The following is a 12,498-nucleotide window of genomic DNA, read 5'->3' as shown; positions in this document are numbered from 1 at the left end:
TCTGACCCCGATCAAATGGTGCGAATATTGGAGAAGGAGTGTGCCAATTGTAGTGCTTCTGGGTCCTTGTGTGTTGATGTCGCATATGTTAGAAATACATTAGAGCTACAAACAGAACAGTCCTTATTGACGGTACTCATTCTAAACTGCTCAAGTGAGAGATTGTGCCAAGAAAATATTAAGATCATACCAGTTATACACTTGCTTTTTAAACTTACAGTTACACTATACACACGACACCAGTGTGGGGAACAAACTGTGCAGGGGCCAAAGGGAATTCTTATATTTTCCATTAATTAATGAGATATCTTGGAGAAAATGAATTGTCTAGTCTGACTCCCACAATTATCTAGCTGACATCTATTATCTGACTGCCACAACTATCTAGTCGACACTTTATCCCACCCTGCCTCCTGCAAAGACTCTATCCCCTATTCCCCTATTCCCAATTCCTCCGTTTATACTGCATCTGCTCCCAAGATGAGGTCTTCCATACCAGGACATCTGGGATGTCCTCATTCTTTAGCAAAAGGGGGTTCCCCTCTCCCATCATAGATGAGGCCCTTACACACGTCTCCTTGTTTCCCCACAGGTCTACTCATGCTAACCCTCCCCTCAGTCGCAACAGGGACAGAGTCCTCCTAGTCCTCATCTTTCACCCCATCAGCCGTCGCATACAGCACATAATCCTTTGACATTTTCGCCACTTCCAACAGGATCCCAACGCCAACCAAATATTCTCAACCCCACCTCTTTCTGTTTTCCACAGAGACATTTCCCTTTGCAACTCCCTGCTTAACTCATCCCTTCCCACCCAAACCACCCCCTCCCCAGGTACCTTCCCCTGCAAACGCAGCAGATAATAATAATAATAATAATAAATTTTATTTAATGGGCGCCTTTCAGACATCTCAAGGACACCTTACATAGTAATCGGAATAAAAACATATAATCGGAATATAACAAGTAATAAAGACATCACAGAGACACAAATTAAAAACAGAATTCAATCCAAAAACAGAAAATCAAAAACACAGTGTGAAGATGCAACACCTGTCCCTATACCTCCTCCCTCGACTCTGTCCAGGGACACTGACAGTCCTTTCAGGTGAGGCAGAGGTTCACTTGCGCCTCCTCCAACCTCATCTGCTGTATCCGTTGTTCCAGGTGTGGACTTCTATAAGAACAAGTGCAGACTGGGTGATAGTTTCGCTCAACACCTCTGCTCAGTTCGCCATGGCCTACGTCAGGGGTTCCCAACCTTTTTCATCCCGTTTACCCCTGGCAACTTTAATAGCACATATTAACAATGTCATTGCACTTATTTATGGACAACTCATGATGAACAGAACCGAACACAGTCACTCAATGAGAAAAAATATGTACAAATCCAGAATCAACAAATTTATTCCCTGGGTCGGCAAATTTTACCCCCTGGAGGTAAATTTACCCCAAGTTGGGAATCCTTGGCCTACGTGATCTCCGAGTTGCCAAACTCTTTAACTCCCTTTCCCACTCCCATATTGAGCAGAATCTTAATATGCAAATCCTCCAGTTTAGTCGAACCACCCCTTAGGCTTCTATATTTGCAGAAACATCTCTCAGAGAACAAGTTGTTGAAAAGTTTTCAATATCACAAATGAGAAACTCCAGAGTAACTCCTTCAGGCCCAATTTCTTCTACAAAGCCCACAGGAGAAGATTGTACCTAAAATAGACACAAAATGCTGGGGTAACTCAGCGGGTCAGACAGCATTTCAGGAGAAAAGGAATAGGTGACGTATTGGGTCGAGACCCTTCTTCGGACCGATTGATCCTGGTATCTACATTGCCAAGTTTCTCCTCTGAAGGTATAACCCTTGAGAAAGAACTTTATACTTTGCAGTATGTGTGGGTAGTTTATTTCCTTTTCTGACCATGGTTTCACATAGATTGGATAAAGTCTTAGGAGACCGGGGGAGATAATGTGACAAAGAACTAGTTTCAGAGACAGGGAAAATAAACAATCCTTTGAAGAATGCCCCTGGAATAGCTTTTGAAGATTCCCAAGAGGGCGGATCAGAAGCCAAGAAGTTCTGAGGGCTGCTGAATGATCGACTGCAGCTCCGGTGTCCTAACAGCCAGTACATAGAAGGAGCTGATGGAAGCCCCCGAGAGTCGGGAGAGGGAGTTGGTGGAAGAAACAAGGGAAGAAGAAAGAGGCACAGGATGAACAGGATGAAGTAGCCCAGAGGGAAATCAGTATGTCAACAAACAACAAAAACAGGGTGGAAAATGCTTTTAGTAGCTCCAAAACCTGTGGTCTCAGAGCTCCACAAATAAATTACCAGCTACTTTAGCTGGTGTTTGCAAATTGTTATTGAACCCATCAAAGTGATGGAAGCAGTGATTTCATCGACATGGTGCCAGTGAATGTAAAAACTCGGTGGTGGGCCAGGCTCCAGAATCATCGGCAGTAGAAAAACCCCTTTCTTTTCCCCTTCTTTTAAAAGACCGAGTGTATTAAATAGTGATTCAAATCCCAGTTCATCCTTTGGGTTTTGGATCTTGCTTCTGCCGGTAGCAGAGAGCTTGTTAATCCTTCTTGTGAATGAACCAATGCAAAACTTGGGTCGTAAGAAAAGGCCGATGAAGATGATTAAAAAACGGCTTCAATTGTAAATTAAAAACCTGTTTTAAAAGTAGGCAAAGACTTAATGACGGCAATAACAGATGTAAGGTGTATTTGCAGAAAGGATTTAATTTAATATGATTTCATAGAGTAATGAAGCACACAAAACAAGCCCTTTGATCAACCATATCCATGCTGTACTTCAAGTATCTAACCATACTAATCCCACCTACCACCTCTTTTAACTGCTAGGTATTGATGCCAAATGAAGTAAAAGCCCCCAAAACTTGGACAGCTAAATGTTAAAACACCGACAGTGTTAGGAGTGGCATGGTGGAGCAGCGATAGAGTTACAGCGTCAGGGACCCAGGTTCAATCCTGACTACTGGTGCTTATCTGCACAGAGTTTGCATTTGCTCCCCATTTCCCCAGGAGCTCCAGTTTCCTCCCACACTCCAAAAGACATACATGTTTGTAGGTTAATTGGCTTGGTAATGTTGTAATTTTTTCCTAGGGGGTGTCGGATAGTGTTGATGTGTGGGGATCACTAGTCGGTGCGAACTTGGTGGGCCGAAAGGCCTGTTTCTGCACTGTATCTCTAAATCAAACTAAACTAAACATATTGAAGGAGGAGGGTTAATTGCAAGGCAGGGAATCTAGGGAAGTGATTGCAGAGTTTAAGGCTAAGAGGCCCAAAGAAAATGATCTTTGCCTTAGAGGTCAGAATTCACGAACATTAACTTTCCAGAAGGTTTTAGAACTGAAGGAGTTTCCAAGCACAACGAGAATGAGCCAATAGGAAAAAAACGGGCACTGAGGTATGAACTGCATAATCTAAGCATTGTTATTGCAACCTGCAAAGCTGTCAATGTAAAGTCATGCTTATTTATTTATACACACAACCACATACACACAGGCACACATACAAAACACATGCACACACATACCTACGAACACTCACATGCACACCTTCAAATATTGAAACACACACACACATTCATACTTGCACATCCATACACAGATGCACATAGGTATGTACACATTCATAAAAGCACTCACACATGCTCACACATACACACTTGCAAATGCACAGATACTCACACATCCACAGCTTCACACATATACATAAATACAGTGCATTCAGAAAGTATTCAGACCCCTTCACTTTTTCCACATTTTGTTATGTTACAGCCTTATTCTAAAATGGATTAAATTCATTTTTTTTATCAGCAATCTACACACAATAGCCGACAATAAAAAAGCGAAAACAGGTGTTTAGAAATTTTTGCAAAATAATTAAAAATAAATAACTGAAATATCACATTTACATAAGTATTCAGACCCTTTACTCAGTACTTTATTGAAGCACCTTTGGCAGTGATTACAGCCTCAAGTCTTCTTGGGTATGACGCTACAAGTTTGGCACACCTGTATTTGGGTAATTTCTCCCATTCTTCTCTGCAGATCATCTCTAGCTCTGTCAGGTTAGATGGGGAGTGTTGATGCACAGCTATTTTCAGTTCCCTCCAGAGATATTCGATCGGGTTCAAGTTGCTCTGACATGCACTGTCAACTGTAGACAGGTGTGTGCCTTTCCAAATCATGTACAATCAATTTAATTTACCACTGGTGGCCTCCAATCAAGTTGTAGAAACTTCTCAAGGATAATCAATGGAAACACGATGCACCAAAGCTCAATTTTGAGAGTCACAGCAAAGGGTCTGAATACTTACGTAAATGTGATATTTCAGTTATTTATTTTTAATTATTTTGCAAAAATTACCAAACACCTGGTTTCACTTTTATATTATGAGGTATTGTGCGTAGATTGATGATAAAAAAAATGAATGTAATCAATTTTAGAATAAGGCTGTAATGTAACAAAATGTGGAAAAAGTGAAGGGGACTGAACACTTTCTCAATACACTGTACATCTACCTGTACACAGAGACATAGTCACGCATGCACAAACATTCACACAAGCTCATGATGCACACAGATACATGTGCATGTACACACACAAATTCTCACACACAAATGCATATATAAATGTTCACATACGTGTATATGTAGTGCACGTGCGCACACACACATGCACACACAGACACACTCATACACACACGTAAGCATACACACACATATATAGAAACTCATACATACACACACACATATGCGCACATACATATACACACTCATACACACACACATGCACACACATATATACAGACACTCATATGCCCACACACACGCTTACACATACACACATATACACAAACTCTTACACACATACACATATACACACACTCAAACACACACACTAGAACCTTGGCTGATCATTTTTCCCCTTAAGGTAGGGAAACTATTGCTATTTGGAATTTCACAACTGTCTCTTGGCCAAGATCTGCAGGCTCCGTAAAGGGCCTGTCCCACTGACGCGACCTTTCAGCGACTGTCTTCGACCTTCAAGCTCGAGGGCATTCGCCTGGAAAACCTCGAGCTGGATCGACCATCAGTGATGAAACCGCACACACACACACACACACACACACACACACACACACACACACACACACACACACACACACACACACACACACACACACACACACACACATACACACACACACACACACACACACACACACACACACACATCGCAAAGGCGGGGGCCAGGGAAAGCGGAGGAGCGCTGTCTGACTTTCACACCCGCGATGAACAGAAAGGTAAAAGACGACTGCACAGTTACGCCAAGTCCTTTAGAGAGCAGGGAGGGGGAGAGAAGGGGAGAGTAGGGGAGAGAAGGGGGAGTGGGGAAGAAAGGGGGGAGAATGAGTGGAGACACTTTTAAGAAGTCAGACAACTTATAATAAAGTTTAGCGGGCATTTTACCTACCGGTCGGTTTTCCTTGGTCCTGAAAACTCCAATGAGCCAATGCCCGGTCAGCGAAGGAGATTGCCTACGGCTGCCCTCGACTGCTTATAACTACATAGCGACCCCACTCCACTGCACTACAAGTTCAAAAGAACCTTGCCGACCAATTTTTACTTGGGGAAATTTTTTTAACATGCTGAAAATATTCCTTGACCAAACTGAGGCCGCGAGTATTCGGGAACTTCCCTCGAACATGAAGGAGAGTTCCCGTGACCTCATAGGACCTCCGAGGACCATGTGTCGACCATGCTGCGAGTTTGAGTCGAGGGAAAACTCTTCTAAACTCGCAGACTAGGTCCCCGCAGTGGGACAGCCCCTTAGCATATTTACTTTGCCTGCAACCCAGTGATCATTCTGAGCCGATGCCCGGAACGTGGTCTGCTCTGGTGAGATATAAAAACATATGTCACCAACAAAATGTCATCATGCGTTAAATTAATAGTGTTCCTCTTGGATCTGGGTTATTTAAACATGGCCCAAATACCATGCCCCTGGGTTCACTTAACCTCCAATATCCATAAGTATCCAGATGATCATTCTTAATTTCATTCACATTAATTGATTTACTGTACTGGTGTCGGAGCTGACCTTTTATTATGCTCAGGTCTGGAAGAAATTAGTTGCGTTGCCATTGTAATTATGGTTTGACATCTTTAATTTAAAAAAAAATGCAGGATGCTTCTCAAGAAGATATGGAAGCAATTCACTGCAACATCAAAAGCATCCCAGAGTCATTGAGCTATGGAGCACAAAAACAGGCCCTTCAGCCCAACTCATCCATGCTGACCAAGTTACCGAACCAAGCCATACACTTGGCCCATGTCCCACAAAGGTTTCATAACCAAATGCATCTCTTAATACATACGTTAATATGAGCAGGCAGGAACACAGAGGAACAGTGAAATTGTGGTGTTCTGAAGGACTTAGCTGGTTAAAACATGATATTCTACAATAAGAAAAGCAGAAATATCAGAAATACTCGGTAGGTTGAGCAGCATCTGTGGAGAGAGAAGCAGCGTTCACACTTCAGGTAGATGTGCAGAGTGGAGCAAGGATGAAGAGAAGGGAGGTTCTGTGAGAGGACAGAGACGAAGAGAGATTGGGTGACACAGGCTGAGTGATGTTGATGAAGATTAGGGGCAGCACGATGGTGCAGCGGTAGGGTTGCTGCCTTACAGCGCCAGGGACCCTAGTTTGATCCTGACTACGGGTGCTGTCTGTACGGAGTATGTACGTTCTCCCCGTGACCGCGTGGGTTTTCTCCGAGATCTTTGGTTTCCTCCCACACTCCAAAGACGTACAGGTTTGTAGGTTAATTGGATAGGTATAAATGTAAATTGTCCCTAAAGTGTGTAGGATAGTGTTAGTGTGTGGGGATAGCTGGTCGGCGTGGACTCGGTGGGCCAAAGGGCCTGTTTCCGCGCTGTATCTCTAAACTAAACTGAAAATTAATTAACGCCGCTGATCTATTTGGAGGAGGTGCAACTGGAGTGCAGCATAGGTTTACAAGGTTAATTCCCGGGATGGCGGGACTGTCATATGCTGAGAGAATGGAGCGACTGGGCTTGTACACTCTGGAGTTTAGAAGAATGAAAGGGGATCTTATTGAAACATATAAGTTTATTAAGGGTTTGGACACGCTAGGGGCAGGAAACATGTTCCCGATGTTTGGGGAGTCCAGAACCAGGGGCCACAGTTTAAGAATAAGGGGTAAGTCATTTAGAACGGAGACAAGGAAACACTTTTTCTCAGAAAGTTGTGAGTCTGTGGAATTCTCTGTCTCAGAGGGAGGTGGAGGCCGGTTCTCTGGATACTTTCAAGAGAGAGCTAGATGGAGCTCAGGTGCCGGGCAGACATTGACGCGGAGACAACAACCTGACTGCTCAACACCCGGCTTGAGATCTAACTATTCATTTGGTTTATTTAAAGTTGAAATGGCAGTGTGAATATATGTGGAATAACTTGGAGCTAGAGAGTGTTCATAAGGTCATAAGGAATAGGAGTAGAATTAGTCCACTTGGCCCATCAAGGCATGCAATCATGGCTGATCTATCTCTCCCTCCCAACACCATTCTCCTGCCTTCTCCCCCATAACCTCTGACACTTGTACTAATCATGATATTGTTCCAGCGAAAGGAAATGTGATTGTGAAAGCCAGTTTTAGTAGACAAGTATCAAAGACATGAAGAAAAATAGAAAATATTTATGTTTTATATAGATATATGTTTTTTGTATCTTGCATTTCCAAATTTCTACGATAAACCGCTCCTTGGCCAAGATGGTCCAGCCCTACCATAGCTCCAAATAACAGGAGCGGTTGGAGGATCAGCCATCGACGATTATATTTTATCTTAAGTACAGAGGAATTAGCCCAAAACTGGAGATGAGAGTCAAACCAGCAAGAAATAAAACCTTTGGAAGGAATCAATGAAATTTTTGGGGTAGAAGATTGCAACCTTCACGTGGTCCGCCCTGTTTCGACTAATGCAATAACCCCGATGTGCACAATCAAATAAGATCAAATAGAACAAGTTGTCCTACAACTTTAGGCTGTACACACCACACGCAAGAAGAATGGAAATTTTGGAAACACTCAGCAGGTCAGGCAGCATCTATGGAGAGAGTAATAAAGGTAATATTTTAGGTCAAAGACCCTTCTGCTTTTTTGCTTTGGCCTGGAAATTAATCTCTAGTCAGAGATCTAAACAGATTATGTAGGAAAGAACTGCAGATGCTGGTTTAAATCGAAGATTGACACAAAATGCTGGGGTAACTCTGCGGGGCTGGCAGCATCTCTGGAGAGAAGGAATGGGTGACGTTTCGGGTTGAGACCCTTCTTCAGATGCTGCCTATCCCTCTGAGTTACTCCTGCATTTTGTGTCTACCTTCGACCTGAACAGATTACAATTATAGCTGCACACTGTACATGCCTCTAAAAGTAATTCATTTGATATGAACGGCATCAGTTCTGAGTCAGATTACAGCATTTTGTCGTTACTATTTAGTGCATTTAGAATTTCCAAACATGGATCAATTTTAGGTGGACCATTCTTAAATTGTTCTTCATCGTTTTTGGAAAATGGTATTTTATCCATATGTTAAGCATAAAATGCTGGAGTAACTCAGCGGGACAAGCAGCATCTCTGGAGAGAAGGAATGGGTGACGTTTCAGGTCTGAAGAGGGTCTCATCTCAAAACCGCAGGTAGAGATGCTGCCTGTCCCGCTGAGTTACTCCAGCTTTTTGTGTCTATCTTCGGTGTAAACCAGCACCTGCGGTTCCTTCCTGTACATTTCATCCATATGATTTGGTTGAAATTTAGCCAGCCCATATTCTTAAGGAAAACCACGTCACCAGACAATTCACAGAACATATCTCTTTGGCATGGACAATTCTATTTTATAGTTCTCATCACAGGATTGCAAGCGAACACACATTTGCAACTTTCCTGTGCATTCATTGTTGGTATGGTTTTTGTTTTAAGATCCCTTTGTTCAAAAATATAAAGGAACTGTGCTGTTTGACTGTATTTCAGGCAATCTGACTCAGCCATTGAATCCAGAGGGAAAAATACTCATGAAGTACACAGGCAACCATTGCCATGTAATCTGCCATGAGGGACAGTGAAGGAGTTGAACTCATAACAATTCGAGCAAAATGCAAATTGTCAACTACTTACCATTCCAATCCACTCCATAAAAGCAATTTTTAAGATCATATTTTTATCGGCCACTTGCTCACATTATTAGTGCATGAAAAAGCAATGTTTTTCAAAAGGACTAGCAATATATACGATCATCCTTGGGGATCTTCTTGGGAAATGCATCAACTCTTCAGCCTTCTGATGCATAGAAGATTAGTTCAATTACATTAGCAGCTATCACACATTTCAAGGCACCCAAAGGTGCTATTACTCTACACTCCAAGTCAGAATGTTAAAGCCCTACTCCAGAGGAACCACACAAAATGCACTCCATATGTCCTTCTGTTTTTATGTAGTTTAGTTTAGTTCATTGTCACGTGCACCGAGGTACAGTGAAAAGCTTTTGTTGCGTGCTATCCTGTCAGCGGAAAGACAATACATGATTATATTTGAGTCATTTAGTGTATAGATCATCATAATCATAATCATACTTTATTAGCCAAGTATGTTTTGCAACATACAAGGAATTTAATTTGCCATACAGTCATACTAATAAAAAGCAACAGAACACACAAAATACATTTTAACATAAACATCCACCACAGTGACTCCTCCACATTCCTCACTGTGATGGAAGGCGAAAAAAAGTTCAATCTCTTCCCTTCTTTACTCTCCTGCAGTCAGGGGCCTTGAGCCTTCCATAGGCAGGCTTCCTCATCGGGGCAATCAAGCTCCTGCGTCAGGGGGATCTCAGCTCCGCCAGTCTGGGCGATCGGACCCCGGGTCAGGGCTAGTCGAACGCAGGGCCGGATTTAGATGAAGAGAGGCCCTAAGCTATTTCACTTGTGAGGCCCCCCCCACACCCCCTCCCAATCCCCCAACCCTACGACTAGAGGACCATGACTACCCGACAGTGACAGTGTGACATTTTTAGATCCTACTGTATGTTGTCATTTAACAGTTGGTTTTAAAATACATATTGGATTCACCGCGGAGCGGGCGATGCCTTACCTGGATCGCCGTTTGAAGCTCTGGAATGTTGGGCCTGCTGCTTCAACATCATGGAGCTGTGGTTCGCGGAGCTCCCAGCCTCGGGCCGCGCTGATTTTAATATTGCGGAGCCCTGGGGACCATTTGTCGAGGGCCGCCAGCGTGAATCTCCACCCAGCTCAGCCTGTGGACTCCGGGAGCCGCGGTCTCCGGTAGGAAGTTGCCGATTCAGAAGTCCAAGCCGCTGAGAATGTTCTTCCATTCCGACGTCGGATGGTGACCTCCAAATTTCATTGCACCAATGGCCATGAGGGGGGATCCAAGAGGAGGGGGTCCGTTGCAGACGGGAAAAAGGATCATCAATGGGGGCCAGGCTGCAGGTAAGGCGACGGCTGCAGGCTGCTGGAGGGTGGTGGAGTGGCCAGGGTCAGTGGGCAAAGAGTAGGAGGTCCCGGTGGGTGGATGGCCGTTGGGGCAGTGAGGTTCGACGGGTCCGGTGAGGCAGCGAGGTGAGTAGGCCCCCCTAGATCTCGAGGCCCTCAGCTTAAGCTTGTCTAGTTTATACGTAAATCCCGCCCTGGTCGAACGTCGTGCGGTTTTGGCTCCTGACTGGGTCTCTCCCGAACCTGCGAGTTCCTTGATGTTAATGTCCGCAGGCCATGGTTGGAGCGTCGATCCCAGCCAAGGAATCGGCTCCAATGTTAAGTCCACACCCCGCGGTGGGGCTCAAAGTCAGTCCCGAGCAAGGCCTCCAGCTCCACGATGTTAGGCCGCAGAGCGACAGGAGATATGATCCCAGAAAGCAATCGCATCTCCGGCAAGGTAAGAGATTGAGAAAAAGTTTCCCCGACCCCCTCCCGCAACCCCCACATAAAACAAACCAGAGAACATTAACACAAACTTTTAAAACACACTGAAAATGACAAAAGAAAGACGAAAGGACACACAGACTGTTGGCGAGGCTGCCATCGCCGAGCCACCCGGTGGTATTCTGATACATGATAAGGGAATAATGTTTAGTGCAAGGTCCGAGGGTCACCAATGAACTAGTGCAGAACTTCCCAGCACAGAACTTACATAAAGACATAAGCAATAGTAGGACATTCAGCCTCCCCAGCCAGTTCTGGCATTCCAGAAGAAAATGGCTGATTCAATCTTGGCCCCGAATTGTAATGTTTATGTTGGCCTAAAATAGGACACCTTGATAGTGTCCTCTGTGATGTTCAAAGGAAAGACTCTGAACTCTTGAAGTGTCCTATTCATGGCCCCTTTCCTCTCCCTCTCCTTACCACTTGGCTACTTTGACGTTTAACTCTCTTCTCAATCACATCCAGAATCTATTCAATGACTCTGCCTTCACTGATGTAAAAAAATGTTCTTGACACACGGAGAGAAGAAATTCCTCCCCACCTCCATCTGAAATGGGAACGTTCTCATTCTGAAACTATACTCTTGAGTACCCTCTCTGGGGAAAACAACCTCTCTGCACTCGTCTTGTCAATAGTCCCCTGAACCTTATATGTTTCAATAAGATCGAATCTCATTCTTCTATATTCCAGTTATTTTAGGCTTAACCTGCTCAACCTCTCCTCCTGTGTCAGACATTTTATCTCAGGAATCAGTCAAGTGAGCATTCTCTCTGTGGCCTCTAATAAAATGCACCATCGCCTAAACAAATGGAGACAAATACTGTATTGATGTGCTTGGTGTGGTCCTAACAATGTCCTGTAAAAATGCCAGAATATTTCCTGACGTTTATAATTCTCTACTATTTGCTGTCAAGGCTATATTCCATTCACTCTCCCCATTGTCTGCTGTACCTGCGTCTGGTTTGCATACTGGGACTCACAGCCCCAGCATTTTTGCAATATTTTGTTTGCCTCACTGTTTAAATAATAGTGTTTTTCCATTCTTCCTTCCAAAGTGGACAGCCTCACATTTCTCCACATTACACCACACTGATTTTTCTGTCATTTGCCTCCTCCATTGTCAGAGTGAACCCAAACACAAATTGGAGAAACAGCAACTCCTATTTCGCTTGGGCAGCTTACAATCCAGTGATTTCTCTAACTTCAAGTAACCCTCTCTCTCCAGTCCCTACCCCACCCAAGTTGTTATACCAGCTTCAATGTTGTCTTGTTGAGTCTCATTGTATGTGAATCGTTGTCACCTAGACCACAGCTAACAATGGCCTGGCTCCTTTAGCATAATTTATTTTTTTGCATATCTTTCATTCATTTGTTCTATGTCTCTCTATACCACCGTCTAAATCTCTTGTTTCCCTTTCCCCAGATACTCAGTCTGAGGAAGGGTCTCGATTCGAA

At 43.8% G+C, this 12,498-nt stretch overlaps 1 long non-coding RNA gene across 1 annotated transcript; it reads right to left on the bottom strand.

The window, feature by feature from the left end:
* Positions 1 to 1,503: 1,503 nt before the first annotated feature.
* On the bottom strand, positions 1,504 to 12,167 carry LOC116978812. Its single transcript, XR_004413568.1, has 3 exons — positions 12,129 to 12,167; positions 11,654 to 11,657; positions 1,504 to 1,515 (listed from the first exon to the last, which is right to left on the bottom strand). It is a non-coding gene; the product is annotated as an uncharacterized LOC116978812 (long non-coding RNA).
* Positions 12,168 to 12,498: the final 331 nt, after the last annotated feature.

This window comes from Amblyraja radiata, chromosome 11 (genome assembly GCF_010909765.2).
Source record: "Amblyraja radiata isolate CabotCenter1 chromosome 11, sAmbRad1.1.pri, whole genome shotgun sequence".
Lineage (NCBI taxonomy): Eukaryota > Metazoa > Chordata > Chondrichthyes > Rajiformes > Rajidae > Amblyraja > Amblyraja radiata.
Note: the sequence above shows the minus strand (reverse complement) of the source record. Positions and strands in the feature narration are given on the sequence as shown.